General features: G+C 42.2%; 1 protein-coding gene and 1 long non-coding RNA gene across 9 annotated transcripts in view; one reads left to right on the forward strand and one right to left on the reverse strand.

Annotated features, from left to right (window-relative positions):
• Positions 1 to 236: 236 nt before the first annotated feature.
• The window catches only part of ZMIZ1 (zinc finger MIZ-type containing 1), a 243,890-nt gene continuing 228,471 nt past the window's right edge, over positions 237 to 15,655 (forward strand). For all 8 annotated transcript variants that reach the window (XM_069980884.1, XM_069980886.1, XM_069980883.1 and 5 more), the window contains exon 1: positions 237 to 424. The gene's annotated coding sequence lies outside the window, so the exon portion shown is untranslated. The remainder of the gene's footprint in view (positions 425 to 15,655) is intronic.
• LOC138798715 (uncharacterized) lies at positions 7,661 to 12,138 on the reverse strand. The gene is made up of 2 exons (XR_011364143.1): positions 12,020 to 12,138; positions 7,661 to 8,195 (listed from the first exon to the last, which is right to left on the reverse strand). It is a non-coding gene; the product is annotated as an uncharacterized lncRNA (long non-coding RNA).

The following is a 15,655-nucleotide window of genomic DNA, read 5'->3' on the forward strand; positions in this document are numbered from 1 at the left end:
ATATATATGACTCCAGCATTCACCTGCTGTAATATAGAGCCGGGCGGGCGGCCGGGCGGGGGGAGGATCGGCAGCAGCAGCAGCAGCACAGTCCGGCTCCAGTCCTGTGCTGCGATCCTCCTCCAGTCCGGGCACACTGCAGCTCCAGCCCAGGTTTTCCCGCCCACCGGCAGGCATGGTAATAGAATAGGCTATGTAATTTGACACTTCAACTTACTGTGCTCCCTGCTAGTTGATTCACTTACTCACCCACTAACACTGAGCTCCTTTTACTGTCTGTGGGCTAAAAAGGGACGGAAAGCGGCAGGAATAAGGGGGAGGAAGTGCAGTGCCAGGCTGAGCTGTACCCACCACCACTCCACCAGGGGATATTGTGCATGTGCCGCCCGGGCTGCCAGACTGCCCGCTCTCCTGCCTTCAGCTGGTAAGTTTCCTCTCTCTCTCTCCTCACACCTCAATGAGAGGTTCTCACAAACAATGGATCATGGACGGATTGTGGAGGATCCTGTGCAGGGAAGGACACGTTGTCTGTGGGCACTGGAGGCTTGTTGTGGTAGTGGGCATGCTAGGCATTCAGCACCCCAGTCTGCCTGAGGTCACTGGATCTCTGGGCATTGTGCTGCCATGGCTAAAGTTGCCCCCTTGGCATCCTGGACTTATCTATAGCAATGGATCTGATTTTGCTCTTTGTTGTGATGCAGAGTCCACATGATTGCTAGCCCACTGGGCAAGCACCCCCTCCTCCCCATTGACATACATGTTGTGCATGGTGCAAGGAAGATAAGCCATTAACCCCAGCTGTGCTGGAGGCTTTCCAATGAATCAGGGGGGTGTCACTCCATAGCTGCCTGTGTATTGATCCCAATGGGTTGCTGGAATTGTATAGGATGTGGCTTCCCCTGCTTGTCTGGTGCCTGCACAGCCTCTCATTGTGCTTCTGTGTATTGATAGACAATAAATAGTTGTTGTTTTCCTAATAAATGGTGCTCATTAATATTCATGCTATTTCATGCAATGCTTTGGCGGATCCTGTGGCTTTGGTGCACCGAAGGCTGCTCAGGTGCCCAATGTAAGCACAACCTGAGATTTCCATGTCCCACTAAACTAGAGGAGAAAGGGATATGAGAAGGAACTCTGCTTTCTTAGCCCTGGGAAGGGGGAGGGATTCCTATCAGTGTGTGATTTAGCTGCCTCAAGAAATGCTCCCATTAAAACACTTAAGGAATGTGTCCTGTCCCCCCCCCCCCCCCCCCCCCCCCCCCCCAATCCTTAAATGAATATATTGTCTATTCTAAATGGAGCAAATGCCTTAGAGAAAAAAAAGTTTTATCCAAACTTTAAGTTGTAAACTTATTTAACAGTTGGCTGGGAGATATAAAGCTCCATTGGCCTGCACTTTCTAACTTTTCTTATAGCAAAGCAGCTGATAGTTAGTGGTGTATGTCCTGAAAACACTCCCCTAATGTCTGCAGTCACTGCCTGAATGGGTTTAACCCTCTAAGCCCTGGGAAACCATTCACTAAAAGGCTGCAATTAGTATTCTCCCTCCAACCATTCCAATACACACATTTTTTTTTCCCCAGTTCATCGCTGTATCTAATAAATCCCTGATCTGGTTACTATGTGCACGCTTCAGGTCGCTACATTGTTTAGCTAAATTATGGTAATGGATGATAGTGTATGTGTCGTTTCTGTGGATGTTAGACCTCACACTAGCAGCGATATGCATTACTTTACCTTATTAGAGAGCTGCTGGGTCACATCATTACTTTATTATGTTCATTTACTTCAAAGATGGCAATTCTGTATTCATTCATCTTGTTGTTAATAGTATTGTATTACTGCCTACTATTTATTTGGATTTATATATATATATATATATATATATATATATATATATGTAGGTAGATATTATAAAATTTATTATAAAATATGAAGAAATAACACTGTTAACTTAATAGACCCAGACTTCTTGCTTGTGGTCCAGAGCTGTAGGTATGATGTACAGTACCACCATAAGACTGCATTACCGTCTGGTTGAGCAGAGTGGATATTCTTGTGCTTCAGTTCATAATCTGCAAAAGGCTTAATGGTTCTATGGTGCCAAAGGAATTGCTTTTCTCCTTTTACTCCGGTAGACCTCAGTGTAGCTGGTGTTCTGACTGCTTTTTCAAAGCCTTGACATGAGAAAGGAGGATTTAACTTGGCAGCCTGAACAAATGCTCTTTCAGAGGTTTCCAAAGAGATGGTATGAGAGCGGCGAAGGAGAATAACTCAGTATATTTAAGAAAAATAAAAAAAGAAAATATTGCTATCTACTCCAATGTTGTGATAGGAAATGGACGTTGGACACTAAATAGACCTGCTGGGTCCTTCACAAGGTTCATAGAATATTGGTGTGTGTGTATATATCTAGTTTATTAGCATCTTCTAGTTTACACCGCTGTTTGACTTTTTATTTTAAGGGGAATTGATTTTGGAATCAATGCTTTCCAGAATTGTTGTATTTGGTACAACATGGAGTTCTAGAATAATATTCACGTGACACTATGAAAAATAGTTAATAAATTAGTGGAATTGCATTGAGGGTGCCTTCCTATTTGCATGCGGGTCATTTAGAGATCTGCTTTTGTGGAATTTACTGTCAGGGGAGTAAGTGTAATTGGATCACTGGATGTATTGTTTATATGTGTGCTTACACTATGTTTACGTCTGACACGCGTAAAGTATTACATAGGTGAATTGTACATCAGTATCTGTAAGGCTCATCGCCACAGCTCTATCTTTATAAGGCTTTGTTCACATCTGGGGCTGCGTTTTGGAGCTTCTATTGCAAATTCCTCCAAATCTGAAAGCCGCTCTATTCTTCTTACCAAAATAACAGACCCCATTATAAGTCAGTGGAGTCCAGCGAGTGGCACTGGTATCTGTCATATGACAGACCTGTAAGTGCGTTGTTGTGTCCGTTATAAATAGTAATACATACATACAATACATACGTGAACCGAGCAAAACATGGACCCTAAACACAGAAAAAGTGTATAATAAAGTGATTATGTTTGGGCCGAATCCTTGTTTTGGCTTATGAATAATGATGAAGTATATTGGTGCAAACATCATTGCGTAAATTAGGGCATATTATAAGACAGGAATGGGGAACCTTCGACCCTCCAGCTGTTGCAAAACTACAATTCCCATCATGCCTGGGCAGCCAACAGCTGTCCAGGCATGATGGGAGTTGTAGTTTTGCAACAGCTGGAGTGCCGAAGTTTCCCCATCCCTGCTGTAAGAGCTTCCCTGTGGCACACATAGTATATGCCATAATGATAGATGTCAGTGGTCAGTCAGAACTGATAATCTGGACTATGATTGGATCTGGAGGGGTGGCGGATCATAGGCCAAAAAGTATCACAAATGTCTATTATTAATGTTTCCTATTATATGGAGACCATCAAAACACAGAATTATGGCCTTAATTTTCTTTAACACAATATTCTTATGTTACTCTGCTGCCTTAACTTGCTGTTAACAGAGAGATGTGAGCAGATGTTTTTGGTCATTTTGCTATTTATTTGTGATTGTAGTAACAATTTGTTTGTAGTTGTGATGGCTGTATAGGAGTTTCCCTTCCTAACAACACAGATTTGGCTACTGTGACACTTACCGAGAGCCTTAGGCCTGGCTGAGAAAGCTCAATGTTTTTTTCTTTCTTTTTTTTTTTTTTCCTACCCCCATTCAGGGTTGGCAGACAGGTTTTGGTGCTGTGCCTTTTTGGAGGCTGGGTGTTTTTGTTTTATTGTGGCATCAATCTTCTGTGGAGAAGGGGGAGGAGAGACTGGTGTTCACTGAGCACTGATTCAGGTTTATGAATGACAGAAGACTTGTGCTGACCCCCTTTTTTTTCCCCCCTCCTCCTTGTGTTCAAGACTAGGATGTTGAAACACCAGCCTCCAGACAAAAGGCACATTGAGCAGCAAGGTCTGCAGCAGAGCACGTGTGACTTGGAGGCTGAATAGGGGGGGTTAACTGAATTTAGCAATGTGTTCCCCTGCTTTAATATGCTGTGGAAGAGTAAACAAGCTTGGTAACTCATCTGCATGGTGGCTGGGTATACATAAGACAATTTTAAGAATGAGCTGTGAATTTATCACCTTGTCAATATATACATCTGAAATACATCCACACGTGCACACACTGGTGACATAACAAGGCACAGTGTATCTAGTCAGAGTATTCAGATGGGGAGTGGTGTATTGCATGTAAGCAGCTGCAACTTCCTCAGCGTTTATAATAAATCATATCATTTTTGCTTAAAAAAAAAAAACTCTTAAAGGCAATTTAAGGAGGCCTCCCCTTTAAGAGTGGAAAGTAGCTAGAAAAAGTATTTATTTCCCTGGAGGACCAATCATGTCAGTGCATTACATGGACGAACCATAGATTAGAAAGGGAACTGTGTAATTTTTCATTTTTCCTGTGGTGGCGCTGCAAGTCTTTCCCAAAGATTGCAGCTGATCAGTGGCATCCCAACAACAGGACGTCCTGCAATCAGCTTACCAGGGGACTCTTCCTTAGACCGAATAACTGTTTTCTTCCAAAGACAGTGCCACACCTGTCATCAGGTTGTGTGTAGTATTACAACTTGGCTCCACTCACTTTAAAGGAATCAATACTACAGACAAACTAAGGACTGGATACTTGGCCGTCATACTTTTATATATACATATAAGTGCTGATCAGATGTGTAGGAGACTGGGAACTGTCTAAACAGCAGTGGGAGATAGGAGCAGATGAGTATGGGTTAGAGCATTGGGGTTTAGACCAGGGATTGGAAACCTTCAGCCCTCCAGCTGTTGCAAAACTACAGTTCACTTCATGCATGATGGGAATTGTAGTTTTGCAACAGCTGGAGGGCCGAAGGTTCCCCATCCCTGGTCTAGAAGAAGCAGTTGTATAGCATGTGTGTATTTTGCTTATAATTAGAGATGAGCGAACCGGGTTCGGGTTCGAGTCCATCCGAACCCGACCTTTCGACATTTGATTAGCGGGGCCCAATGACTATATATCCATGTTTTCCACATACCCTTAGGGCTTTATCCAACTTCAGCATCCACCGCAAATCAAATGCTGAAAGTTCGGGTTCGGATGGACTTGAGCATGCTCGAGGTTCGCTCATCTCTACTTATAATGCATAAGATAGTTCCATAAATTACATTAGAGACACAAGCTGGACAGACATTGGGGATTGATCCTGATTTTAGGCCAAAACAACAAAGTAATTAACAATTTCCCATCATTATGTTCAATAGTTCTGCTTTCTGTCAGGAACTTATACCCTGCCTCGTTGTAGTCTTCAGAAAGTGAAGTAAAGGTTGACTCATAGTAAATCTGCTTAGAAGAACTTACTGTATACTAGTTATGTATTTAGATCTTGTGCTACAGCTGTAAGGGAGTACTGTATATATTATTGCTGTAAGATCTAGGTTCTAGCTGATGTTCTAGATAACTAGCTGCACATTAGTGTATATATGTGCGTGCCTCTGATTTCACATGGACTGAGGCATCCAACATCATATGTTGTACTCTCAGCTTAGATATAGAATACAGTGTTGCAGGGAAGCCCCATATGGCAGCACATCACTGCTGTGAGCCGAGCGCTTATTATTATGTGCACACATTAATGTCTGTTAGCACAGTGGATTCTGGTGGTACAGATGCAAAATCCTGGACTATGGGTCTTGTACAGTCATTGGAAAAGTCACATCATCTATGACCAGCTTCTATTCTTGTTCCAGAATTTATATTAATGGCTCTCAGTTTCTAAGAATGTCTTCAATAAGGCCTTATTCACACGGTCAGTGATTTTCCAGGTCCGTGGATGAAGTCTACTTTCTACCTCCGTGATCCGTGAAAAAACATCCTTGATTGCATCCGTTTCTGTTTAAAGCTTTTTAAATTACACTGATTGCATCCCATTTGTGTTTTTCACAGATTGCATGGATGTCAGATCTGTGCAATCCGTGAAAAACACGGATCTCGTAGACTTCTGTGGGGGAATCCCTGCTGCCTGAGTTATGACATGTCCTAATTTTTCACGGAATGGATTGCGGATCCTTGAAAGAAACGGAACATGTGAATAACTCAATAGAAAGCAATGGGCTATAATATTGTCCGTGATCACTGACAATTTCAAAGAATGTGTGAATAAGGACTAAGACATGGTATTAGTATATTTCTCTGTAAAGTTTACACTTCAGCGCTCAGTCTGACACTGTATACATTGTTCAACTGCATGACATGTTTTTGTGACTCAAAAAAATAATACAAAATCCATGAGCAAATGGCTATATAGTCAAGGGTAGAAAAAAAATGATGATTTACATGTTTGCATACTGTTATGCACCTGCTTTATTTGTTGCAGTTTTCCTTTGTTTATTTAGCCCATTGACCTGATCATTAGCACAAGCATGTCACATGCACAACAAAGCTATATGTCTATTGCTGTGTAGTTCTCACTATGCGGAAGGTATGGATACAGTCTAATGCAAACGACAGTACTGGTAGATGCATGTTGTATATGTACTCATACCATTTCAAACAAAAATGTAAATTTCTAAAAATTATCAGCAGGTATAATGAATTGTCCTTTTTTGCTATATATAAAGCCAAATGAGCCATTCCAGAGGCTTACACCTCTACTCACACCACAGTGGAATAACATAGCAGACAAGCTGATGGGATATTTCATATTGCATTTGCATGTTGTGTAGAATTCTTCTGTATAGCAATAGACCTGCGGTGTGGATTTTGAAATCTGCATCATTCCAACTCCTGTTGTGCATCTAGCACAGATTTACTGCAGATTTTCCCCAAATCTGGCAGAAATCTATTGCTGCGGATGAGTGCCGGCATGGGACTGGTTAGCTGAGTATACTAGTAATTTATGAGTACTTTACGGTAGACAAATTGGTGCAGCGTTTCCTGGAGAAATTTTCAACATCAAGCCCATTCCATGTGGGCCTACCCTTAGGCACCGGAAGCAAATTTCTAGGTGGATTAGCTACCTGACTCTCCACCACTTGTGCAGCTTTGGTAAACAAATACATAGGAAGCAAGCAAGAAAATGAAACCATAAAGGTGCAAAGTTTTCTATGACATGCCACTACTATATAAAACTGGTTTACTATTACAAGCCCCGACTGGGTTTGTCTTGGGAGGGTCTGTGGTCATCTTACTCTAAGAAGTGGCAGGTCTGTAAACCCTTCTCCTTCTCCTCCCCCTTGCCTGCGGTGTTTCTCCCCTGGGGAAATCTCTGAAATGTGACCCTGCAACCAGCTGTCTGTTGTGTGGCTGAGAATCAGGTCTCTTTCTGCTTCTTCTCTTGGGTTAGGGCTCTGCAGGCCGCATAGTGTCATGCAAATAACCTTGCTGGATTACAATATAATCACAGTAGTGATAACGTCCCTCTGCCCTACAACGGACATCTGACCAGAGTGTAGCTCTGTGGTCAGTCACTTGCACACCTTGGGCACCAAAATTCCCCCTCGTCTGGACTTCTGTGGCCAGTGGTCGCCTATGTGGTATTGGCTACATTCACATCCGACATCTAGCTAGAGTTTATGTATAAAATAGTCTCATCAGATATCTTATATTTCAGTACATCTTGTGTGTATGTCACATTTATTTTGACTGCTGAATTGTGTGTGTGAGAGTGCACCGAAAATGCCTGCAAGTTCCGTCAGTACTGATATAATAGTGAACAAACGGCACATATTCTGAAGTTACTATATTATATATAGTATTTATCAATGCAGACGGTTAACTGTAAGGTTATATCCACACTAACTTCTGTGCTTTCTCTTCTGTGCTGGGGATATGTCCTTGTTGGGGGGAGGGGTGAGATGCTGCCTTATGCATTGTTCTGTTTCCTGACGGGAAGCAGAATCACATTTGTGACCTTTCCATCCATCTGCAGGGAGAAACTGTGTGGCCTCCTCCACTAACATGGCCAAAAGAAGCAGCTAAACTATCCTACGCTCTAGCTGCGGCATGCAGATATTCGCTCTTATAATGGTTTTCTATACCTTATATTACAAAGAAGATATTATAGCATTAAAAAGTCATTACAGGTCATCAGAAATAAAATGTCTCCTTGAGTTGACGTTTTCAACCTAAGACTTTTAGGCCGGCTTCATACACTGTAAAATGAAAACAAAAAAATTGACTGTAAAATAGGTGTAAAATGTTTTTGTTTTTTTTTAATTCATGTTCTGTCAAAAAACAGTAAGCCTCCTTTACATAATTTTAAGTGTTTTCTGGACTGCAAAAAAAAAAAAAAAAAAAAATAGTGTGCTTAATTAAAAAATGGGATGCTTGGAATGATGTCACAACCCAGAGGTTGCCAGGGAAATGATCTGCAAATAGGGACAGCATATGGGTAACATCTATATGCTGCCCCTATTTTTCATAGCTCCATTAGCTCCGAGTGAAATCCGCAGCCACGGACCATAAAAGTTTATTTTATGGAAACAGAACTATCTGAAAATATACCGATTCTGAATAAAACTGGTTGAATGCCTTATTCTATAGAAATCAGTACTTTCTATACTGTCAGTAGTTACGGACAGTATATGGTTAGAAATATAAGGTCGTGTGAAGGAGACCACAGGTGTCAAATCTGCAGACCTCCGATGTTGCAAAACTTCAATTTCTATCATGCTTGGACCATCAAAGCTAAAGCTTTGGCTGTCCAGGCATAATGGGAGTTCGTAGTTTTGCAACTGGCTGCAAGTTTGACATCCCTGTCTTAGACTGTTGAAGGGGAACAAGGGCTCCGTGGCCCACTCCTGCCTGTTTGTCACTTTCACAGTGGGAAAGCCAAAAAACATCCAAGTTGGGCATTTTATGCAATTATACCTCCAATTGATTTAAATAGGAGTTGCATAAATGGCATAGCACAACTCCAAGGCTTGTGGTGCTACGCTGCTTACTTACACAGTTCCCAATTCAATTGTGTTAAACCTCTCACAAGCAGGCGCTCAGTCTTGACAGGTGTGGACATTAATTGCATATCCTCTGTCCCTCCAGCTAGTGATCTTATACCATTTATTATTTTTTTTTACACATATATACATGTATAAACTCTATGTCTGTGTATACAATTTTTTTTTTCTTTAGAAATATTACAAAATAAGGTTTCTTGCCTCTCCGGCTCTTGGTGACTGTGAAAGTTAACTTGTGGCCAGGATGTTTCTGAACTGAGGAATTTATTCCCTGTTTGCACAGTGAACTTATTCATGGATTTGTGTTCTACCTGCAGGTTTCTCTTCTTGGTGGCTGCTATTCCTTTTATGTGTGTTTTGCTCCTGTGTGTTATCTTCCTGCTGCACAATAGGTTCTGGTTAATGTTTAAGGATCAGGTAACTCATTCATTGCTAGGCTGCAGTAAAGGAAGCAGAGCTGCTTGGTGACATTTTTTTTTTTTTAGAAGTAACACGTTTCTGGCTCATTCATATGTTGTTTACAGCTCTGAAACTATATTTAAAAGTGTCACTGAACATAAAAGTGGTCTACAGTCTAGTTATGGTGGTATAGAAAGTCTCCATTTGATGTGCAGTTGACTGCAATCTACTGTACTCTGTTATCAGACATTTCCGGCTGGGGAGAAGCTTAAGCTGGCCATAGACATACTATGGCAGTGAGCCAAATGATTATTTAGCCAGCAGCTATTTGACTTGTTTTCCCCTTAACATGTCCATCAGTCAAATAAGCAGGTTGTTGTGTGAAGGACGATAAGCATTTGTCTACAACCCCGCCACTGGTTATCAGACATGTAAAAGTCCAGCCTTTGCGATCCTGTAGTGTTGTCACCATGATGTCAGCAGATCAAAATCGTCAGTGCGTGTCCCCATGGATCTCATGTCTATGGACAGATTTAGGGCCCTATTACACTAACAGATTATCTGACACAGATTTTTTATGAGCCAAAGCCAGGAATGGACTATAAACAGGGGACAGGTAACAAAAAAACTGAGATTTCTCCTATTTTAAAATCCATTCCTGGCTTTGGCTTAAAAAAATCTGTCAGATAATCTCTTGGTGTAATACGGCCCTTACAATTGCGTTGTATGGGATTCTTGACTCTAATATCTCCAGTGCGTCTTTTCTTCTTTATTAAATCACTTATAATATCTTTAGGTGGATAAGGGACTATTCATGGAAATGGGTGGCTTGGGCCTGAAGCAGGGTAGGCCGCATGCAGTTATGAAGTAGTGTGCTGTGGTGGGTCTGTTGGCAGTGTGTTTGGTAACTCTTTGGGCATGAGTGGCGGTTTACTCAAACATACAGAATGCTGTATTTGGACTCATTTTTGTGGAAAGCCAAACTGGGATAATCTTGGAAACAGTTGGCAGGGCCTGGTAGGCAGTGGAATGGGGGGTTAAGTTGAGTCTCTGAGCGTGGGGTCCATCTATTCTACCACTTGTCTGGCTGTTGAGAGGTAAATATGAGGGTAGCTTCACACCTACCGTATCGCGGCAGAAAATCCGCTGCGGATCCGCAGCAGATTTAACAAAATGAATGAACACCGCACCAAATCCGCACTGTCAAATCCGCTGCGGATCCGCAGCAGATATGACAGTGCGGATTTGATGCTATGTTCATTCATTTAGTTAAATCTGCTGCGGATCCGCAGCGGATTTTCTGCTGCGAGACGGTAGGTGTGAAGGCACCCTGAGGTGGGATTTTGCAGCACCTAGAGTGTGAGATGGTCTACTGGGCGTTAACTGGTTATAAACTATGCAACAAATAGTTGTCAGAACTTACAATCAGATGTGGGGTTCCTGTGTTGTGGGGGTTGTCCCATCATTAACATGAATCCCCTTTTCACAAGATAAGAGTACTACAGTAAGTTTGGGTTTGCAAAACCCCAAATGCTCTGACTCATGGTGGCTGGAAAAGATGGATGCAGCCCCATGGCTACAGCTATCTTCTACAGCCACCAGGTGTCAAATGCAGAGCATTTGGGGTATTTCAAACCTAGTTTTGCTCATATCTTACTGGGACCCTTGTAATCTAAACACTAGAGGTCCCGAGTCTCCCATAGGAATGGAATGGTGGTCATGGTTGTGCACTGTCCCTCCATTCGCTGTCTGAGATTGCTGCAAATGGCCAAGTGCAGAAACATGTGACTAGATACACATTGCAGGTGCTAATATATAACAGGTTAGATCCTGGTCATGTGTTTTTGATGAGAATACATTACTGATGTCATGCAAACGCAACATGATAAATATATAACTTGATACATATGTTACTGATCAGTGGGTCACTACTATCAGTGTATTATTCTAAATCTAGCTATATAGACATGCGATGGGATAGGTTATATAGGAATGCCATTAATGACCCAATGCATCAGCAGATATGTCATACACATGTACTGGGATAGGTTGGGGTTTAGGGCAGAATCAATATCTTATAAGGCCGTCTAGCATAAAGGATTAAAACAGATGGTGCCATTCTTCTAGCTGGGATTGTCGACTGTCTTGGCGTTATTATAGTCTCACTAAAATATTGTCTTGTTAGAGGGAGCTTTCTTTTTGTTGAATTGGTCTTGGTCCAGGAGAAACACCCCATAGCGAGCTGGCCATCACCACAGGCAGAGGGGTATGTTTTGTTAATAGATGACTTTTGTTCTGTCAAAAGCTGCATTACACTTAAGTAGTGTACTGAAGGATTTCTCCATACTGGGGGTTCTATGTGTGGAGATGTTCTGCTCTGTAATATTATTCTTTTTTTATATTCCGGAAAGATGCCCAAGAAGTTTCTCTGTGTGTCTCATGTATTATCCTATGTCTTCTGCCAAATAATGAACTACATCCAGGGAGATTCCTTGCCTGGCTCATTGGAACATTGCACGATAAAAAGCATGAAATACAAGGAGAGGTGAACCTATAATGAGGTGGGAATAACTCCCGAAATATCCTGTGTTTGCTGACTGAGAACATAAACTTCCACTTACCACTTTGCCATTGGGACTGGGCAGGCACAGTACTGGCATGGAGTCTTTTTCTCCTTTTTCCAGGCATGTACTTTTTTGGCTGTTTTGCAGGAATCTGGCTGCTTCTTGATTATATTGTTCACATTCTGAAATATACGGTTGAGCAGTGAAGCAAGTTAGAGCTAGATGTCAACTATCTCTGGTTTCATAAGAATGTATTGAGTAGCCCATTGAGGGCAAATTGGTTTGTAAGCAATGCCTTCTGACAAGTGCAAGCGTTCTATACCCTTGTGCAGTGTAACATTCATGGAAAGGAGATAGCTATGTACCTTTATAACATGAATGTTGCGTTATAATCGTTGGATTACCACCTTTTGTGTGATGCATTCCATTGATAAGCAGATGCTAGACGCTATGACCTTCACACTAAAGCCAGTTTTGAAGTTCTGATACAGTGGAATATGGTGTAATCCAGATTACATAAGTGAGAGGGTCGCACAGTTTTTTTTGTAGAAGGCCTTATGTCCCACATGTGGTAAATGGTCCTATGGTTTTAGGGTTAATGCACACGGAGTAATTCTAGTGGAAAACTCTGTGCCAAATCTGCCGCTCGTCCCTGCATGCTCTTGCTTCACTTTCCAGACATTATTCTATGGTCATGGGGATTCCGATGTCCGCCCAAAGAATTGACATGTAATTTCTTTGGGCGGACAATGAAATCCGCCCGAGCATATAATGGAGCCTATGTGACAGGCGGGATGTTGAGTAGGAGTGCAGGGGAGCGAGTGGCGGATTCCGCACTAAGTTTTATGCTAGGATTAAGGTTAATATACCCTTAATTTTTTTTTATCCGTCCCCCGCGCGCTGATTGGTGTCCCGCGGCACGGCGTCATTCAAATCCTGTGCGCGTTCACGTCACTGCACTACTGTCTACCGACATGGAGACAGAAGAGGGGGCAGAAGAGCGGTGATGTGAACACAAATTAAAACATTTCCAGAATACTTCTTTAAGCTTGGGTCACACTATTAAGCAGTGTCCTGCAGGCTATGTTTACTATAAGTACCAGGATAGGTACAATCATGTGCCTGAAATGGATCCATAGCTTCCCATTTACAGGTGGAGGCCAAAAGTGCTATTCCATTCAGCTGTGTATGTGTGTATAGATAGACTGACAGAATTTTTTATAAATCAATTAATAAACATGGGACCATTTATATGTTTGTATGATAGATGTCGCTAAGGCTATGTTACACAGCATGATAATGAGGGTAAGCGAGCGCCAACGTGTCTGGTCAGCGCTCACTTCTCTGTTGTTCCTAGCTCGCCGCCTGTGCTGTTACATGTACGGATAGCGAGCACAAAGCAGCAGGAGGCTGCTCCTATTACACAGAGCGACACGCAGCAGACCGTCGCTGACATGATCGTTCTGTTGGCTGATCGTGGTTTCTTAACATGTCTTATTACACCAATCGATAATCGGCCAAATATGGCCGATAATCCTTTTCTGTAATAGGGCCTTTAGTCTTTAGAACAAGATGTATCCAGTGTTTTAATATGCCATGAAACAGCTTGGCCCAGAAGATGATGAGCTGTACTGAAACACAAATCCGAAGCACCACCCTGACTACACCTATAATAGCTTTGTTTATATAGTGTATTGTTTTTGTGACATAACAGATTATGTTATCTTTGCAAGCTCCTTTAATTCCATATTGGCTGGGCACGCAGGTGAAGGAAAATAACTGTGTGACTTTTTGGACATTAGGGTTAAACGCTTTCCATTGTAGAGTTGTATAACTGGATGATACTATATAAGTGCTCTCTGCGCCAAGAACGAAACCCATAGAACACAAATCTCCTCTCTCAACAAGTTACTATGTTACTATGTCAAACATTACAAATATATTTGGTTATGTATCACTAAATAAATGCATGTTTGCATTTCCCTGGCTTTGTTTACACTCGCAGCAGTCAAAAATGTTAAGGTTTTAATTATCTTGTATGGCAGCCGAGAAACAATGACTCCATTGTATGTTGGGAGAGAAGAGGTCATTCCAGGTCTGCCCAGTCTTGAGATGGTCACTACATGGCCAGGTGGCAGGTTCTGGTGAATTATATGAATATACAGCTACCTGCAAATACCCATAGTATAATGTTTCTAACACCATACAGTTTATTATTACTATTCATTTCTCTGGCTCCTGTAGCACTGACATATTCTGCAACACTGTACGATCACTGCCACTATCATAGAAATATTCAGTATATGTTAGGAGTATGGTAGGAAATCATAGCACCGGGAGGAATCCTGCACAAAGTCCATCTAGATGTTATCCTTGGCCAAATCCAGGCCCTAGACCCCGGCATTGCAATGCAAGAGTGCTAAGCACCAAGTCATCATGTTAAGGAACCTAATAGACATACCATATGCTAAGGAGCCAGGAAGGAAATGAAACCTTCATTTGTTTAATAATAACATTGTAGTCTGTGCATGTGTGTAGGAGACCTTCACCGGCTTTGCTGAATGGTAGTATAGATGGCTGACACTCTATATTCTCTTGTACTTCATCACATCCGCCTTATTTGTATGACCTGCAGAGCTTCAAATTACTCACAGAATGAGGAGGCTGGCATTGGCTGAAGTCAATGGCGCTGCAGCTGCTGTGATGAATTCTCCCCTTCCCACCAGAACATGGGCGAAATAAGATGTTATCCTTGTTCCAGGTCACTACTATAGGACCTGGCTTTGGCAAGGTTCTGCTTTCACATCCTTTACATGTCATTCTTGCTTTCTATTGCTGTTTGGAGCCTCAAGTGTGAATCCTCGTACTGCTGTTTGGATTTTAAATGCAGATTTGCGCAGGTACAATTCACAATGGGATAAAGTAGCAGACAAGTGGCTGGGAATTTACCAATCTCACCCACAAGGTGCGGATGTAACCAATATAAATGAATGGCAGAAATCTGCACTATAAAAATGCGCAACAGAATAAGTATGTGTGAACTTAGCCTTAATGTACAAAAAAAAATCTACAAGTGACATATGGATTTTTACTGTGGATTTGCTGCAAGATCTGAGGTAGAAAATTTCTCAAACCTCCACAGTGGACTAAAGTTCAATGCGTGTGGATGAGAGTTTAATGAACCTGCTCATATGCCCCTGCAGCTCTGTACCTGATGATCGTGCCACCGCGGTGCTGGTCTCAGTTTTTTTGTTTTTTTTTCAGTTTAAGATCAAATATGTAAATATACTCATTGGGAGCACTGGGGACGTTTCTCGGCCCCACCCAGCGCTCCCCCCCCCCTTTCTTGGACTGCCCAGTGCACGCCTTTCCTATGAACATTCACATATGCATAATCATGCTGGTCTTTGACACGATTTCTGACCAGCCTGATGATGCATACATGAATATACATAGGTAATGTGTCACTGAAGGAGGGGAAGGGCGGGCCTGGGAGGGGGCTCCATGTGGGGCTGAGAAACACCCCCAGTGCTCCTAATGAGCACATTTGCATATTTGATCTTAATTAAACCGAACAAAAACAGTGGGGCTGCCAAAGACAAGAAGCACAGCGGCGTGGTCACCAGGTACGAAGCTGCAGGGGGATTTCGGCAGGTTCATTGGCATAAAACTGCTGATAGTTGCCTTTTAATG

Source organism: Dendropsophus ebraccatus, chromosome 8, assembly GCF_027789765.1.
Source record: "Dendropsophus ebraccatus isolate aDenEbr1 chromosome 8, aDenEbr1.pat, whole genome shotgun sequence".
Lineage (NCBI taxonomy): Eukaryota > Metazoa > Chordata > Amphibia > Anura > Hylidae > Dendropsophus > Dendropsophus ebraccatus.